The following is a 17508-nucleotide window of genomic DNA, read 5'->3' on the forward strand; positions in this document are numbered from 1 at the left end:
CACTGATCATATATGGGTGTTGGAGGTCATGGTTGTGCCTCCTCACTGTCCCCCTTGTGGTACGTTGTGCTTCTGGGTTTGCTAGGAGAGAACAGACCTTGTGCTCCCCCAAGTGCACAGCTTGTAATTATGCTGGTGCATAGGATGTAAGGGGGAAGAGAGTATCTCTTCAGATCTTGTGCACCTGTAGAAGGGCCATGAAAAATCTGCTTTATCATAATCAATTGTATGACTTAAAAACAAGGTTTTGATGTCTAATCTAATCAAAATGATCATTGGTTTTTGGGTTAGCCAATTGAAGTGCTGATAATGCAGAGAAAAGTTTTCAGTTTCAGTAGAAATGGAATGATGCCTTTTCTCTGATCATCAGAATCGGCAGGGATTTTAGTAATATCTGACTGTGGTGTGTTGGGCAGTCAACAACACCATCCATGTGACTCTTTGGGCCAGAGTATGAGGATCCTCTACCCTTACTTATGTGAGGGTACTCACAAATAGAGAAGTAGGGTATTCACAAACTAACTTTTTGTATATTTCCAATCTCTCTTGTATATTTTTTCAGTTGTTTGTATATTTTTTCCAAAGAGACTTCCAGTCTCCTCTTTTTGTATATTTCCAATCCCTTTTGTTATGGGATTATTTAAGCAGAGTGTGTAAATGAAAATGTAAAACAATACAATTACTATCTATATCCACTGAGGTATAGCACATTGGTCCTTGACTAGGGCTCCTAGGCCCTATGATAATATCAATAAAGCTTTGACATGAAAAAATTAATATGTGTTTTTAAATGAAATAGGACCTCTCTATAAAATCAAGGCATGCCTTTCTGGACTATATAGTAATCCAGTGGTCATTAACCAGTAGAACGGGATCTACTGGTAGATCTCAGAGCCTTTGACAGGTGATCCTGACTGGTTTGGCCAGGAAGTTATCAAGTGCTGGAGCTTCAGTTGCTCCTCTGCTCATTGTCATGCTGCTCCTGCCCTTTGCCTTGGAGTTGCCCCCTGGGGAGCCTCCTGCTTGCTGTGCAGGGTGTGGGAGGAAGAAGGGGGAAGTGCTGATGTCAGGCTGTTGCCCCCCCCCCCCCTTATACCTTATCTCCACACAGATGGAAGAGGATGGAGGGAGCTTGGCAATGTAAATCTCTGTCACTCTTGCACACTGTGTGTCTGTCATTCTCACAAACACTCCCCCCCCAACCCAACACACAAGTGGGGGGGGGGGGGCTGGCGTTGCTTCTGTTACTGCTTGCAAAGTGTGTTATGTTTAGTTTTTGACTGGTCTGTGCATTTCATAATTTTCATTTTTCTCTTACACGTAGGTTTAATTCTTTGAGTAGTGAGTTCTAAAATGCCTAACCAGTCATGGCTAGAGTAATTATCCCTGTTGTAACTGCTGCTCCTGGAAGTGGCTAGCATGTCCCTGAAGCCCCTGAGAAAGGCAGAGCATGCTGTCTCCACATGCAGACACCAATCCTGCAGCTCCCATCGATCAATAAGGGGGAACCGTGGCCAGTAGGAGCTGTGGGCTCACTGCCTGTAGATGAGGGGCAGCACATGGTGCCATGGAGCCATTGCTGTATGTGCCAGCTGCTTTCAGGAGTGGTGCAGGGCCAGGGAAGGAGTAAGCCTGCCTTAGCCCCACTGCTCCACCACCCAGAAGCCATTTCAGTTATATAGTGCCCAGCCAAAGCATGCTTCCTGAACCCCGTCCCAGCCCTGAACCTCCTCCTGCCCCCAATCGTCTGCCCCAAACATCAGTCCCCCTGTACCCAAACTCCTCAGAGTTTGCACACTGCAACCCCTCCTGGATCCCAACTCTGGGCTAAGCCTGGAGCTCCTCACACACTCCGAACTACTTGGCCCAAGTCCAGAGCCTGCATCCCAACCCTTTACCCCAGCCTGGTGAAAGTAAGTGAGGATGGGGGAGGAAGGAGGATGGAGTGAGCAGGGTGAGGCCTTGGAGAAGGGGTGGAGCAAGGGCAGGGTCTCAAAGAAGGGGTGGGAAGGAAGCAGGACAAGGGTATTTGGTTTTGAGGTAGATCTTACACTGAACTTAAATTGAAAAAGTGGCAGTTAAAAAGGTTGGAGACCATTGCAGTAACGCCACACAGACAAGAAGATTGAAAAATCAAGAAAAATAAGGGACAAAGAGGCCTGAAAGGTAAACTTTAAATTTGATCAGGATGCTGGCTGAAACCTGAGTAATTGTTTTAAGGCTACTGTGACATGGTTTTATATTTTCTTAATTAAATTATCAGATAACAAAAGAGATGGCAGGAATTCTGAGATAGGTTTTAGACTTGGAGAGCAGGGAAACTTTTGCATAACTCAAATAAATTACTTCCAGCTTACACAACAATACCTAAGATGGAGTGAGTCATCTTGTTAAAGAAGTTAAAGAAGAAATTAAAAGGTTAAAAAATAAAATAAATATATTTATTCTTAAGTATCCATAAACAAATACAAAAAGGTGAACAAATAACATGAATTAAAGGTGATACTAAATGACTGAGTTTATGACCTAGTGGCATAACTGAAAGCTAGTGGGATGATTCTCTCAAATGAAATGTCAAAATTGAGTTCTTGAGTACCTGAATCCAGGAAATAAATTACTTTAATTATAATGCTGAAGAGTCATTAAGTGCCTGGTATTTTATCTACAGCATGCATCATCTTCAAATATAAACAATTATATAACATGTATGCACCAATTCCAGTTTCTTTTCATTACAAGTTATCCTTGTTTCTCTATTAATTTATATGTACGTTTTGTATTTTGTATCTACTTTACAAAAGACAAAAATAATTTAACCAGAAGAAAACTCTGAGGAGCCCTATATTGAAAGAAGATGGAGAAAGGTGTCAAAAATGTTTACCAAGTGATGCAGCAATATTTTGATACCGGGAATGGTAGAGAAATGCTTTGGGTCAGGAAGTTACGGGGAATTAAAAATTAAGAAGGAACTGTAATTCGGTCAGCTTTTGTCACTGTTGCTTAGTAGTAATTACAATTTACTATCTATGAATGACATGGTAAATATTTAAATATTAAAAAAGAAAGGTTAATAGCCATTAATTGTTATTTTAATTTATTACAATAAGGTTCTATGACATACATCTGCATCTGAAGGAAGAGGATACATTTGGAATTGAATTTTAAAAGGTGATCAGCATTGGCCTAACTCTGCTCCCATTGGAACCTATGGCAAATTTCCCAGCCCCATTAATGTTGATAGGAGCAGAGTTAGTCCATCTTTGAGCATTCTTGAAAATCACACCCTGAGTCTGTAGTATATCACAAATTTTTGTCCCATTGTGGGACTGTGTTTATATCTATCGCCTATGTATGCAGTTGAATGTGAGATGCATTTTAAGGGCTTCCTGATCTTTTGAGTATATTATACAGCATAAAAATGCTGAGTCACATCTTTCATTATTACTGAACATTTATAAGAAAGAGTTAATGCAGCAAGTTACAGAAGAAGGACACACAAATTTTTGCGTTGTTAATTCATGTAGATTGAAAGCGTACAGTTGCTCTGTGTATCTTGAAAACCAGAACACCTAGCACTAGCAATTATGGGCTTCCGTGTCAGACATAGTTTTTCAGCATAACTAAGTTTGACTGTTATGTCTGCATTCTAGCTGTTGCTGCAAAGGGTTTTTTTCCGTTTTCTTCTCTCTCTTTTTTTTTTTTTGTTGTTTTTTTTGTGCTACTTCCTGTTTCATCAAAACTTCTGTGCAGCTGGAGAGAGGGGGGTGGGGAAAGAAGTTTTTTGATGTAAACAGAACTTTCCATTAAGAAACAGCAAAATATGTTTTAACAACAACAACTTGCTTAAAATCAGTGCTACTGCATAGCTGAATTCACTGTAGAGTCTCCAGGTTAATCATTCTGTAAGAAGTCCGCTTAAAAAGCCAACCAAAGAAATAGGTAACTGTGACTCAGTAAGGAATTGAGCAGCATTGTCCTTAATGAACTATGGTTCAGTGGAATACTGAATGCTCCTGACACTTCCCTACTATGCAGAGTTTTGCAAACTCTCACAATATTCACTGTTTTTCTTAGAACCCCAACTCCAAGAGGCATGTAATTATGTGAGAATCAAACAAAGAAGAAAAAAAGTTTGTAGCACTCAGTGTTGCAGAGTAAAGCTTGAAAATGAGACCCCAAAGAAAGGGTAGGGAACCTCATGCGGACCCCCTTGCCTGGATCCAGCCCTCAAGGCTCAGCATTGGAGAGCCCATGCCGGTGCTCCAACCCACCAGCCACCCACCTTCAGGGCTGGAACACACAAAATCTATTAGCCTGGGCCCCCTTAGGCTCTGGTGTGCAAAGGGAATGTGAGGAGTATCTTTCTCCTTCTCAGAGAGGGGCTTCTCACTTTGCTTCTCACTTGTGTGCAGCCTGCGACTGATTTTTCTGTGGGTCAGCAGCCCTGACCCCAAAAAGGTTCCCCAACCCTGCCCTAAAGGATCAAAGACCAAAAAAGCAAATAAAAAGACCCCTAAATTTGTTTTATTTACTGTTTTAAATCTCATTCTCACTATCATGATTTTTGAGGAGTGAGTAAAAGTATATATAGGCTACTGCTTGGAGTTTTCAGTCCACATGTGAATGAATTAGACCTAGTTTTAAATTGTTAATAAATTAAAATGTGTCCTCATACCATACTACTACAATCAAATACTGAGATGTTTAAAGTTACATATAAGAGTGGTCACCCAAATACCATTAAAACTAATGAGGACTGAGTGACCAGATATGATGTAGAATTTGTCCCAGTCCTCTTTGTACTTTAACCTCAGGATCTCAGCAAAGGGGTGCATCATAAATACAAGTATTACAATATATTTTCTTTTAATTATTCTGTATCAGGATGAACTATTTTAAATAAAGCCTGGTCTACACTAGCAAGTCTTAGCGGTATAGCTATGGCAGTTAAACATCATACTCCTAACTTAAAAAACCCGCACAATCCTAACTAACAGCTCTGCCAGCAAAGTCTCAGTGTAGACATACTGGCAGAAAAAAAAATTTTTTTTTTTGCTGATGTAGCTTATTCTCTTCCGGGAGCTAGTTTAAGCCAGAGGAGTGGAGGAAGTTTTTGCTGTTATAAGCTGTGTTTCCCAAGAAGGGAAGGGGATGTGTATGTTGCTGGTATAGCTCTACCAGCAAACCTTATAAGTGCAGAAAAGGCCTAAATTTGATACTGACGAGGAACAGAGGTATTAGGTTTCTTTTTTTTTTTTTTTTTTTTTAGGGTAATAGTTTAGCACAGAGGCCCTGCTTTCACTTGGTATTCAGCAAACAGCTGGTGTAGCTCAGACTCAGACTTGTAATGTCAGAAGGGACCACCATGATCATCTCTTATACATCATGATCCCCTCCAACACATTGCAGGCCTGCTTCATCGCCACTCTGAAGATAGCAAAAAAAGCCTCAATTTACACCAGTTGAATTTACTCTGGTTTCAATCAGGGATAACTTCTAGCTGTGAATACTATGACTTCTCGTGTCTAGCCAGAAATTCGTACCCACGCAGCTATAATCACTGCTGGCTACTGATGGCTGAATTGGAGTTAAGCCAAATATAAACAAGACCTTGTATATTTCTCCCCTTTATGTGCACTTCTAAATGCTATTATTGTGCCTATGAATTTTAAGAACAGATCTCATTGGTATGTATTCTATTCCATTCAAGAGCCCAATAACGTACTTTTACTGTCCTTGGAATATTATGACTGAGCTTGGAATATTATGATTTGAACTCTCTGCTGCTGTTTCATAAATTTAGACTGTAATCCTCCAGAAATTTCTGAATAAGTTTAACTTTAAGCATGCAATTTATTCCACTGACTTCCCATTGAAGTAAATGGAATGATTTGCATGCTTACATCTGTGTGTGCTTAACTTTTAAGTATTTGCTGGACTGGGACCTTATTTTGCTATCCGTGGTTTAGGAAGCAGGTTAAGGAAATTCCTGCTTCTTTCTGCCTTGTCTACTCACTAGGTATTTGGCCTGATTTCAGCCATTGCTGGCCAACTATTGCTATAGCTTCACCAGCACAAACTCCTAGCTTAGGCAGAGAAACCTGCATTAACTACCCTTTACATCAGTATAGCTTACCCTAGTATCTGCTGTTTGGCTCCACTGGTGCAAAATAGGGGCTTTGTCCATGTAGACTGAAGATTTGTTTTTGCATAGTTACACAGGTAGCTGGAATTTCAGGGCAAACCTAAGTTCACTTTTTATCTTTTAGTCAGTGCATTGTAACTACTTTCCTGATCTATGCTAAGTGACAGCAGCTTCACACTACTAATGTCTTACTCATGTTATTGTCAGGCGAAAAGGGACACAAATTACAGCAGTCACTATAACATGGATGTTATGACCAGTAATCCCAGTTACAGACAGAAGGTAGCTACTTTACCTGGCACACATTTATGCTGGGATGCACTCAATACATAACAACACAGGAGTATGCTGCCAGTTCCTTTTAATAGCCCTAATCTACACTGTTACTAACTCCTCCCACTAGTCCAGCTCTACCGGTAGGAGCACTAGTGGAGGCAAGGCACCAGTCACCAGAATTTTAACCACTGAATCATCTAGACCTGCTCTGAATACAATCAATGATAGATAGCACCACTGGGAATATTAGGGTGCAATGTCCAGGATAGACCACAGTATATTATCATGGCTGACCTTTAACCCTGGAAATACAACAATGGAATGCTGATAGGCAAACAACATATACCTGCCTTTTCTGAAATATCACCTTCTTGTGGCCACTTCAGGGTCTAACAGCATTATAGAGAATAATTCCTGACGTGACTGAGCAAAGTGTGAGCAGGCCAAGTATAATATTCAGTGCATGAAGTCCGTGTTAACTACTCACCAGACTCATAGACTGTCAGAAAAGCATAGAATGTTTAAACATATGCTCTTGCATTAATTCTTTTAAAGAACAATGAGACCGAGACAATAGCTTACAATTTAGAGGGTTTTAACTGGTCTGAACAAATACTTTGCTATGGCAGTCTATTTTCTCTGCAGATATACGTGTGAAGTTGGGACTATGAGTGGTAGATAAGTAGTCACATTGCAGGAAATAAAGAGGAACATATTATTTAGCACATAGCAGAGATGGTTGATAAAACCTGACTTTAGAGGCTGCTTGGATAAGCTACTAGAAGACAAAACTACTATAATCAATTTTTAAAAGCATCATGCTTCTGGGCAGCACTTATACATAAAGCTCCAACCTTTCCTACCCAAAACACATGGAGCCCATATCTAACTTTATACACTTTTTCATCCCTGACATTAGCTCTTACACTTTATTTCTTTGCTGGCTTAGACATATTGGGGGATACATGTCTTTTTGCAGGAATTCTAGTGCTTACAAAGTGCCCTGGATTTAGACCCCAAAGCACAGACCCAACAAAGCATTGAAGCATACAAGAATTCCCACTACCTTGCAGTGTTTCAAGGCAAATATGTGCCAAAAAGCTTTGTGAGACTGGGGCCTACATTTTTGTGATGAAAAGTATTTTAATATTTGCTGTTTGTGCTTTCAGCTTAGTCCCCTCATTTGCATATTAATTGATGCTTCAGTTCCCTCACTGAATGTTGAAAACTATTATCAATAGGAAAATGTCTCAGACAAGCAACTTCCAGTTCAAAGTTTTGATCAAGTGAATCTTGCAAAAATCTCTGAAAATACACATTCTTTCTAGTTCTACTCTTGGAAATGAAAATTCACTTGTACAAATGTTAATGGAAAAGCTACACAGGAGGCTGTGAATACCATCTAGTTTCTATATTATTTGCCCAATACTAGTTAGTGGTGTTATCAGTGTGACCGAGAGCTTTTATCTGATTTTTTAAAAGAACATTAATGCTAGATATTTGTCTATTTAAGAGAAGGAGCTCGTTTCTCCAAGGGCCCTGTTCAGAAAGTATATTTGTGTAGGAATGAAGGAACTGGAATTGCCTATAGCAGAAGAGCACCTTCTATATACATCAGCTTTTGCTAAGGTTATTTTTTCTCCTTGTGATTAAAGCAAAGGCTGGTGGGACAAAAGGTGAATACTAAAGACTATGTTTGCACTGGAAAGATTTAGCAATGAAAGTACTATCAACATTCATAAGTTGCCAAAAAGAAAGTCGACAAATCATGTTTACACTGCCACCCTCTGTCGACATATCATGACCACAGTGCTAGCTCCCCCATTGGCAGAAAGAGCAAAGCAACGTGGGGAAGCATCCCATAGTGCCTGGCGCCATCTTCAGTCACTAGGCACTGTGGGAACACACAACGTAGTGCTAGGTATTTGGGGAATGTGAAAAACATCCCGTCAGCCATCTCTTTGCTTCCCAGCCCTTCTGGGGTTTCTGGTTTACTTTCACACTGCTTAAATGACAGTCCTGGCTGCAAACTCCAACATCTGCTGTGAGAAATCTTGGATCGCAGACTTCTTTCCCACATTGGGTTCAATGTGCTTAGGACATCACGCATTGCAGCAGAGCTACTTATGCACTTAATAGCAGAGGACAAAAACTTGGATAGCAGAGGACAACACCATGAGTGACAGGGACAGTAGCGAAGGGGCACAGCATTGAGTTGTCACAGATCAACTGTGTGCAGTAGAGTGTTGCTTTGGGACAAGGGAAGCCAGAACTGAGTAGTGGGGTGGCATTGTCATGCGGGTGTGGGATGAAGACCACTGGCTATAGAACTTTGGGATGTGTAAAGTAACCTCCCTAGAGCTGGGTGCTGAGCGGGCCCTCAACCGTGGCACAAGAACACCCGAAGGAGAGCTGCTCTCTCAGTAGAGAAGTGTGTGGCCATTGCTTTGTGGAAGCTGGTGACTCCCGATTGCTACCATTCTGTTGCAAATCACTTTAGAGTGGGGAAGTCCACCATTGGGGCAGTACTTAAGCAAGTGTGCAGGGCAATAAATCACATTTTGCTGCGTAGGACTGTGACTTTGGGAAATGTGGGTGACATAGGGGCTGGCCTCGCTGAAATGGGCTTTCCAAACTGTGGTGGGGCAATCGATGTCACACACCTTCCCTCAGAGTGCACCATTTGTAAGGGGCACTTCTCCATGGTGCTTCAGGTGCTTGTGGATCACTGTGGGTGTTTCACAGACATAAATGTGGGGTGGTCTGCAAAGGTTCAGGATGCACCCATCTTCAGGAATAGGGACCTATACAGAAAACTGCAGGTTGGGACTTCCTTTCCAGACCAGAAAATTACAGTGGGGGATGTGGAAATGCCTATAGTGATCCAAGGTGACATGGCTTACCCCTTACAGCTCATGAAGCCTTACATGGAGCACTTAGCGGTAAGGAGCAGTTGAACAACAGGCTAAAGTGATGCCACATGGTTGTTGACAGGCCTGTACGCAGGGGGGCATTGATGCGAAGGATGCGAACATGGCCCCCTCATGGTCCTTTGGTATATATGGTTGTGACAATTTTCTTCCACTATTTGATCTGAGGAAGTGGGTCTGGCCCACGAAAGCTCATCACCTAATAAACCATCTTGTTAGTCTTTAAAGTGCTACATAGTCCTGTTTTTTTTCTCCCAGTAAGTGTGAGGCTGGGGCAATGTGATGCCCCAGCCTCCGTTCCCCATGCTCTGATCAGCAAGGGGAAGGCTGGGGCTGATTTTGCCCTCTCCCCTGTCCCCTGGAGCAAGGCCAGAGGGCAGGGCAGTCATCAGCCCCTCCTACGGTTCACACCTCCCCACATACACAGAAATTCCTGCATATGGACCTGGTTGAATGTGCCTTTGGCAGACTGAAAGGGAGATGGCGGTATCTTTAGGGCAGGCTGCATCTACTGAAAGATCATATCCCCAAGGTGTGGGCTGCGTGCTGTTGCTTACATAATTTGTGTGAGTAAGATTGCAATGTTTGCCCATGCGTGGAACAATGAGACTCAGTGCCTGGACACACAATATGAACAGCCACAGGCTTGTGGTGTCAGAGGAGCCCATAGGGTGCCCATCAATATCAGGAGGCTAAGTAGCTTCTGTTCTTACATGCATCTCCTTACCAGTATTTGGTCCTGCCATGAGGGCAGGGGACTGGACTCGATGACCTCTTGAGGTCCCTTCCAGTCCTAGTATTTTATGATTCTATGATCATGCTCCATTTTCTCTGGTTGAAGCTCTGAATGCCGCAACGCATCCTTGGCCAGATCCTCCCTTGTCTTCTAAAGTTTTTCCTTCATTGACAGAGTCAGTCTGCAGGACACATGCCTGATGTCTCAAGATCTGCTCTGGAAAAGTAACAGTTAACAATAGAGCAACTGTACTATTATAACATTTCACTAACACGCACATATCTGAACAAAACTGGCCACTTTTCTTTTTACCCTAGAGGCAAACACAGATCTCTCTAGACCCTCTGATCAGGGTGAGTTTTAAAGGTTAGGGGAAGGGGGGCAAGAAAGTACAGTCTGTGCTTGTGCAGCAGGTGTGCATGGAAACAATTTGTAATAATCCTACACTTGTCCACAGTCTGCAATTACTCAGGCTAACATACCCCTGCTGAAGGTGAACAGGCAAACCCAGGCTCTGCTTCTGGATGTGAGTGGGGGAATGCCCTGCTCGATATGCAGCCAAACTCTGTGATGCTTTAATTTTGGCAGGACAGTCTGAGGAATGGTTTGGGAAAGTGTCGTACCACGGTGGTGGGGGAAATGGCAGCCCTGCCACGGATTCTCCATGAGAAAATTAATAACTACATCAGGAAAAGCTTGTCACCAACTCCATTCTATTGATATCGCTGGGTAGCCAGAAAGTCAGCCTCTGGTTGCTCCATGCCACTGCCAGCCCCATCCCTGGCTGCAAGAGCAACTTCCTGCACTGTCCCACCCCAATACAATACACAACAATCTACCACCCTGTGCCACCACTGACCTCCTTCCCTTGGCTGCACTTTAGCAACTTACCACCCTGAAAGGCCAACACTCCCCCCCCCTTTGCTTCTTGCATCTCCACAACACCTTACCCTGCATGTCTTCCCTTGCTTGACCCTGCGTCCCATCCCTTTCTTCATGCTCCACATCCAGTTGCTGAGAATCCTCATAAACCTCAGGACCTGAGAACAATTCCTGGCCTGGTGCACAAGTTGTCACCAGATTGAACCAACTTCTCATCCACTTCCACGTTTTCATCAGTAACTTCTGCCTCCGGGTTAATTCCTGTTTCTGACCCTGTGCTATTGGAAGTATCCACATTCTCCTTAGGTGTGGATGTGGGGTCCCCACCTAGGATTGCACAAGTTCTTTATATAAATGGCATGTTTTGGGTGCAGCACCAGACTGGTCGTTTGCCTCTTTCACCTTCTGGTATGCCTGCTGGAGTTCCTTTATCTTGACTCTACGCTATAAGGCAGGCATGTCCAAAGTCCGGCCCGCGGGCCAATTGCAGCCCGTGTTCCGGTTTAATACGGCCCTCGCTTCCTCCCCCTCTCCTGGCTCCCCGGTGCTCTTTTGAACTGGCGCGCCCAGCGCGCCGCCTCCGGCCGCGCCGCCGCCACCACCGCCGTCCATGGCCTCCGTGGTCCTAGAGCCTGCCCTGTAGGGCACGTCCGCAGCCCCGCTCCCCCGCTCGGCTGCAGGTTCGCCCTGCCCCCGGGCCGCCGTGAGGCCGGCGTGCCCTGCGCGCTCTGCCCACCTCCGACCCTGCGGGCCCTCCACCTTGGGGCTGAGAGTGCTGGGACGGCCCTCACGCATGTTCACTTCTTCAAATCTGGCCCTCTTTGAAAAAAGTTTGGACACCCCTGCTATAAGGCATCTCAATCGTACCCCTTCACAGAAAGGGCTTGAGAAACATGACCATACATGTCCCAGCTCCTACGGGTCACTGCACTGATTCTTCACACAGAACACTGATAAGATCCAAACACGTTGGGGAGCTCCAAGTAGGAGGCTGTCTTGAGCATTTAGGGAACCCTGTTTCCCTGAGAAGATGCTCTGAGGACCACTACACAATGAGCCAGACACCAGGAAAAGGATTTTAAAGTTCTGGGGGGTTGCAGGTGGGAGGGACACATCTGTTCACCTGTTTACATAACTGCAGCACAGCGGAGGTCAGAGCACTGGCCAGAGTGGCTAATCAGGCATTGTGGGAAACATGACAGAATTCAATAAAAAACCTGCCGTAATACACGCTACATGATTGTTGACAGGAGAGGGAGAGAGAAGTTTTGTGTCACCAAAACTGGGTACTTGTGACTTTTGTCACATTGCAATGTAAACGCTCTCCAGGGTTTGTCTCCAAAAAGAGTTTTTTGTCAACAAAACTTGCTAGTGTAGTCAAGGACTAAGTATTGTAAGTTAAGTATTATAAAAGCCCTGCCTAAGCCCTAAAGGAGACGCTCATCCTTGGCTAGGCAAGAGGAAACCATTGTATTTGTATCTCAAGCCTGTTTTGGCAAACAGCAGCCTATTTTCCTCCCTGCCCTACTGTTTAATTTGTTTATTTAGCTATTCAGGAATTTTCACCATGGCTCATCTGAAAATATTTCCAGAACAGGAACCAGAAACCTCAGCACAACCTGCAACACACCTGGGTTCTTTATGAATGCATGTCAGCCAGATTCTAGTCTCAGCTACATAGTATGACTGAGCCAGTATCTTAATGTTGCATCCAGTGCCATGTGTGACACTATATACATACATACATAAGTGCAGAAGCATCTAAGATTAGTGTCTGACTTCATTCTTTAATGAGAGGTCATATCATTATAACATCTAATTGCATCACACATTTGTCAAAACTCTCTTATTTATATGGGTCACATTCTCTCTCCCACATTGTAATAAGCATGTTCAACTGAACTCTGAAAAAAATTAGCTGCTCTTTCCAATCAGGATTCCTCAAACATTTTAAATTCTGCACCTGGATATTGGATACAGGCAGCATCTGTGGCTGCCAGAGAGGTGTTGCAATATTTCTGGGAACAGATACGCTCTCGCTGGCTGAAGCAAATTCAGAAATTGCTTTGGCACAAAGGTGCACCAACAGAAGACAGGTTGCTTACGTCTCTTACCTGAGGACTTCCAACAGGTCTTCTTAAAACTGTAGCTCTAGAAATACCTTTTGCTTCAGGACCTCCTATTCAATAATCTACATGCAAATTATGATCTTAAGTAACTTGAATCAGTGTCACTCAAACCATTTTACAAATCTGAATGAAGTTCATAGTAGTTCTTTGAGAGACGTTAGTATTGTTATCCCCATTATGCAGATGAGAAAATTGAGGTAAAGGGCTTGACTTTTAAAAGTTCTGAGTAAATACATTTCTCAGAAATCTATGGGAGTTGCAGATGCTCTTTAATATTGAAAAATCAGGCCTTTTAAGATTTTTCTCTAGATAAACTGTTAGAACACAAACTCTGAGGAGTCGGTCTTGCCTTGCCACGCCTTACAAAAACTGGCTTATGAATAAGAACATGCATAACTCTGAGACACTTTAGACAAAATACATCATGTAACCTACCAATTTTGAAGTTACAATCTGCTGAATGTGTAGATCCTATTTTTGTGTATGTATCATTCTGGTATGTGAAGTTAGAAATATGAAATGAGAATCTGTTTATAGTTCTGTATGTGTTAAAGAATATCATTTCAGATGCTCCCAATGTTAATGATTTGGCACAGTGAGTATCTATTAAAGAATAAAGTAACCTGATTCCATCTGGTCATATTCAGAATCATTCTTCTCTCAGAAAGCAAGTTATTGAAGTAGGCCTTCCCTTTCTCTATCCATGTCAATCATAAAACTCTAGTAACCCGAGTGGGAATTTAAAATAAGCAATTGATAATGGTTAGGCAACTGATGTTTTATGACTGCTGTTTATTTCACTATGCCATGTAGTTATAGCAATGTTGGTCCCAGGATATTGGGAGGCCAAGAAGGGGTGAGGTAATATTGGAGTACCTGTCCCAAAACCGAAGAAGAGCTGTGTGTGGCTCAAAAGCTTGTTTCTCTCAACAACAGCAGTGGTCCAGTAAAAGATATTACCTCACTCACCTTGTCTCACCTAATACAGGACAGGCACAACAAGGAAAATAACAGAATACCACTGGTTATCACCAACAGCCCCCAGCTAAAATCCCTCCAGCACATCATTGACAATCTACAACCTATCCTGGAAAGTGACCTCTCTCTCTCAGACCTTGGGAGAGAGGCCAGTCCTTGCTTACAGACACCTCCCAACTTGAAACAAATACTTACTGGCAGCCATACACCACACCCCAGAAACACTAATCCAGGAACTGATCTCTGCAACAAACCTTGTTGACAACTCTGTCCACCTATCTTTATAAGCAACACCATCACAGGAACTAACCACATAAGCCACATCATCAGGAGCTCATCCACCTCCACATCTATGAATGTAATATATGCCATCAAGTGCCAGCAGTGCCGCACTGCCATGTATATTGGCCAAAACGGACAGTTTCTGCACCCAAGGATACATGGACACAAACACCTGTAGAACACTTTAACCTCCCTGCACACTCAAATTTAACACGATCAAAGCTTCCTCATCTCCCCCTGCATACAGAGATGCATAAAGCCATACACAAAAGAGACAGAATCCCCAGGCAGGTGAAAAGGGCTGCCTGGGGGCATACTCCAGCCTGAGTCCTGAGCTTCTCTCCCCTCAGTCCCCCTTTGGGGAGAGTTGGGAGGCAGCAGCCCCCGATTTGCATGGGAACATTGCTAGCTGACCCCCTTGGTCTGGGAGCCAGGGGAATGAGCACATTTTGTTGCATTCCTCATTCTGACTGGAGAGTGCAGGCAGCAGACGAACCAGGAACTGCTTCAGCCGGGGAGACATGCACCCCTCCCCTGGCTGTGCTCGCTGGAGCTGCAGCGGCCACAAAGAGGTGCTTCTCACCTGACCCCAAGCTGCTGTGGTGAGAGAGAGATGGGGTAGTCCTCTCTCCCCAGGGCAACCTGAATCCTGAACCCCTTATGCCCAGCCCCATCCAAGAGCAATGCTTGAAATCAGGAGTGGGGAACCTCACACCGAGGGACCATATATGGCCCCCAGCTTGCCTGCATCTGTCCCCTGAGTGTCAGGGTTCCACTCCAGCATTGGGGAGCCTGCACTGGCACTCCAGCCCTCTGCCGCCCCACCAGGGGGCTGGAGCACACAAAATCTATAAGCTTGAGCCCCCCGAGGCTCTAGCATGCAAGTGGAATGTGGGGAGTGTCTTTCTTCTTCTTAGGTGGGCTATGTCAGTGTGTGTGGGGGGGTGGGGGGTTGGTTCTGTTTTTCACTTCTCACTCGTGTGTGGCCCCTGACTGATTTTTCTATGGGTCAGTGGCCCCTGAGCCATAAAAGGTTTCCCAACCCTGTTTTAAATGGGAAAAAAATTGAGTTAAAGACCAAGCAACATCAGGTAAATCATTTAGTAAATAATAAAGTTGAACCAAGGTATTTGTGACCTTTGACTCTCATAGGGTATGTCTACACTACAGCGTTATTTCAAAATATCTTATTTCGAAAGATATTTCGAAAGAGTTAATGCAAAATAAGTTATTTCGAAATAACGCATCTACACACAAAATGCATTTTGAAATACAGTTTTTCTATTTCGAAATAGTGCGTCCACACTGATTGGATGCTGAATCACATTTAAGGGCAGCTGAAACCAGTTCCAGCAAGGCATCAGGTCAGTAGTTGCTTTGTGTGGCTGCTGCCTGAGGTTATCTGAGGCTCGTGCTTAAAGAGACCCTCCTGGACAGCCGGTTCTCAGCTTTCCCTGCTTGCTTGCCTGCCTTGCTGAGGGACAGCAAAGCATTTTTGTTTCTGTCTGCTTTGGTTGCCCTGACTTGGGACACAACAGCACTTGGCACCATAGAGCCAGAGCCACCCCTGGGCACTCTGGTGCTCATTTTGGACGTGTTGCTGCAAGCCTGGCTACAATTTCTGGAGACTGCCTGGCAGCATCTGTTGCAACCCAACCCCCAGGCCCTCTTCCCGACCCCCCTAGGGGCCGGGGAGTAGCAGCAGCAGTGCCCAGACGCCAGCGTGCCCCACCGCATCTGGCATCTGGACACCAGCGGTGACTGGTGGGACCACATCGTCCTAGAGCGCTGGGGAGACCAACAATGGATCCAGAACTTCAGGATGAAGGACACCTTCCTCGAGCTCTGTGAGTGGTTTGCCCCTGCTCTGCGGTGATGGGACACGCACATGAGGCCCGCCATTCCCTTCCACAAGCATGTGGCCCTCGCCCTCGGGAAGCTCTCCATGTTGGATAGCTACCAATCCGTAGTGAACCAGTTCGGTGTGGGGAGATCCACCGTCAGAGCAGTGCTCATGCAGGTATGGCAATTTCCGGCCACTGTGCCAGGAGGGGGTGGTGCAAGGAGGGGATGGGCAGACCTAGGGAAAAGGGAGGGAGGTGGTGAAAGTCCCCTCCCCAGGAGGATTTGGTCTGTCTCAGCCTCACTACGGACTGTCCACGTTGGCCAGGATTGCAGGGGGGTTGCTCCTGAGACTGGGGGCGTACGACAATGGTGGGGAAGGAGCACTCTCAGCCACCCTGGCACCCCAGTGACTCTCAGTGGTTTTGTGTCCCTCAGCAGGTGGTCAAGGCCATCAATAGAGTGCTTCTCCGTAGAGTCATCTGCCTCACCGATTTGGACGCGATCATCGAGGGGTTTGGTGCCCTGGGTTTCCCCAACTGCGTGGGGGCAATTGACGGGATGCACATCCCCATCCATGCCCTGGACCACCAGGCCTCCCTCTACATCAACCGGAGGAGATACTTCTCGGTCGTCCTGCAGGCTGTGTATGACCACTGGGGCCAGTTTGTAGACATCAACATGGGCTGGTCCAGCAAAGCACACGATGCGCGGGTGTACCGCAACTCTTCCGTGTGCCAGAGGCTGCATGCCAGGACTTTCTTCCCCAACCGCCACATCAAGGTCGGGGACGTGGACATGCCAGTGTGCCTGGTGGGGGATGCGGCCCATCCCCGTCAGCCATGGCTGATGAAGCCCTACACGGGACTCCTGAACCCCTCCTGGCAGGCCTTCAATGCCAGGCTCAGCAGGGCCCACATTGTTGTCAAGGGGGCATTTGGCCAGTTGAAGGCCCATTTCAGATGTCTCCTCACCCGCCTGGACCTCTCCGAGCGAAATATTCCACACGTGGTGGTGGTGTGTTGTGTGCTGCATAATTTGTGTAAGAGGAAAGGGGAGGCTTTCCTGCCAGCCTGGATGGCAGAGGCCGACCACTTGGCTGGCCTCTACACACAGCCCTACATGGTGGCCAGCCGGGAGGCCCATTGGGGGGCTGTCCATATTCGGGAGGCCCTGCAGGAGAGCTTCCACCTGGAGGAGGAGTAAAGTCTCCTTGGCATGCCCCACTAGGGCTTTGTGCCTTATTCCACCCTCACGTACTTCCACTTTCTGCTCCCTAACCCCCCTTCCTGATGTAAAATAAAAACA

The sequence above is a fragment of the Pelodiscus sinensis genome, chromosome 5 (genome assembly GCF_052426305.1).
Source record: "Pelodiscus sinensis isolate ZL-2025 chromosome 5, ASM5242630v1, whole genome shotgun sequence".
In the NCBI taxonomy this organism is placed as follows: domain Eukaryota; kingdom Metazoa; phylum Chordata; order Testudines; family Trionychidae; genus Pelodiscus; species Pelodiscus sinensis.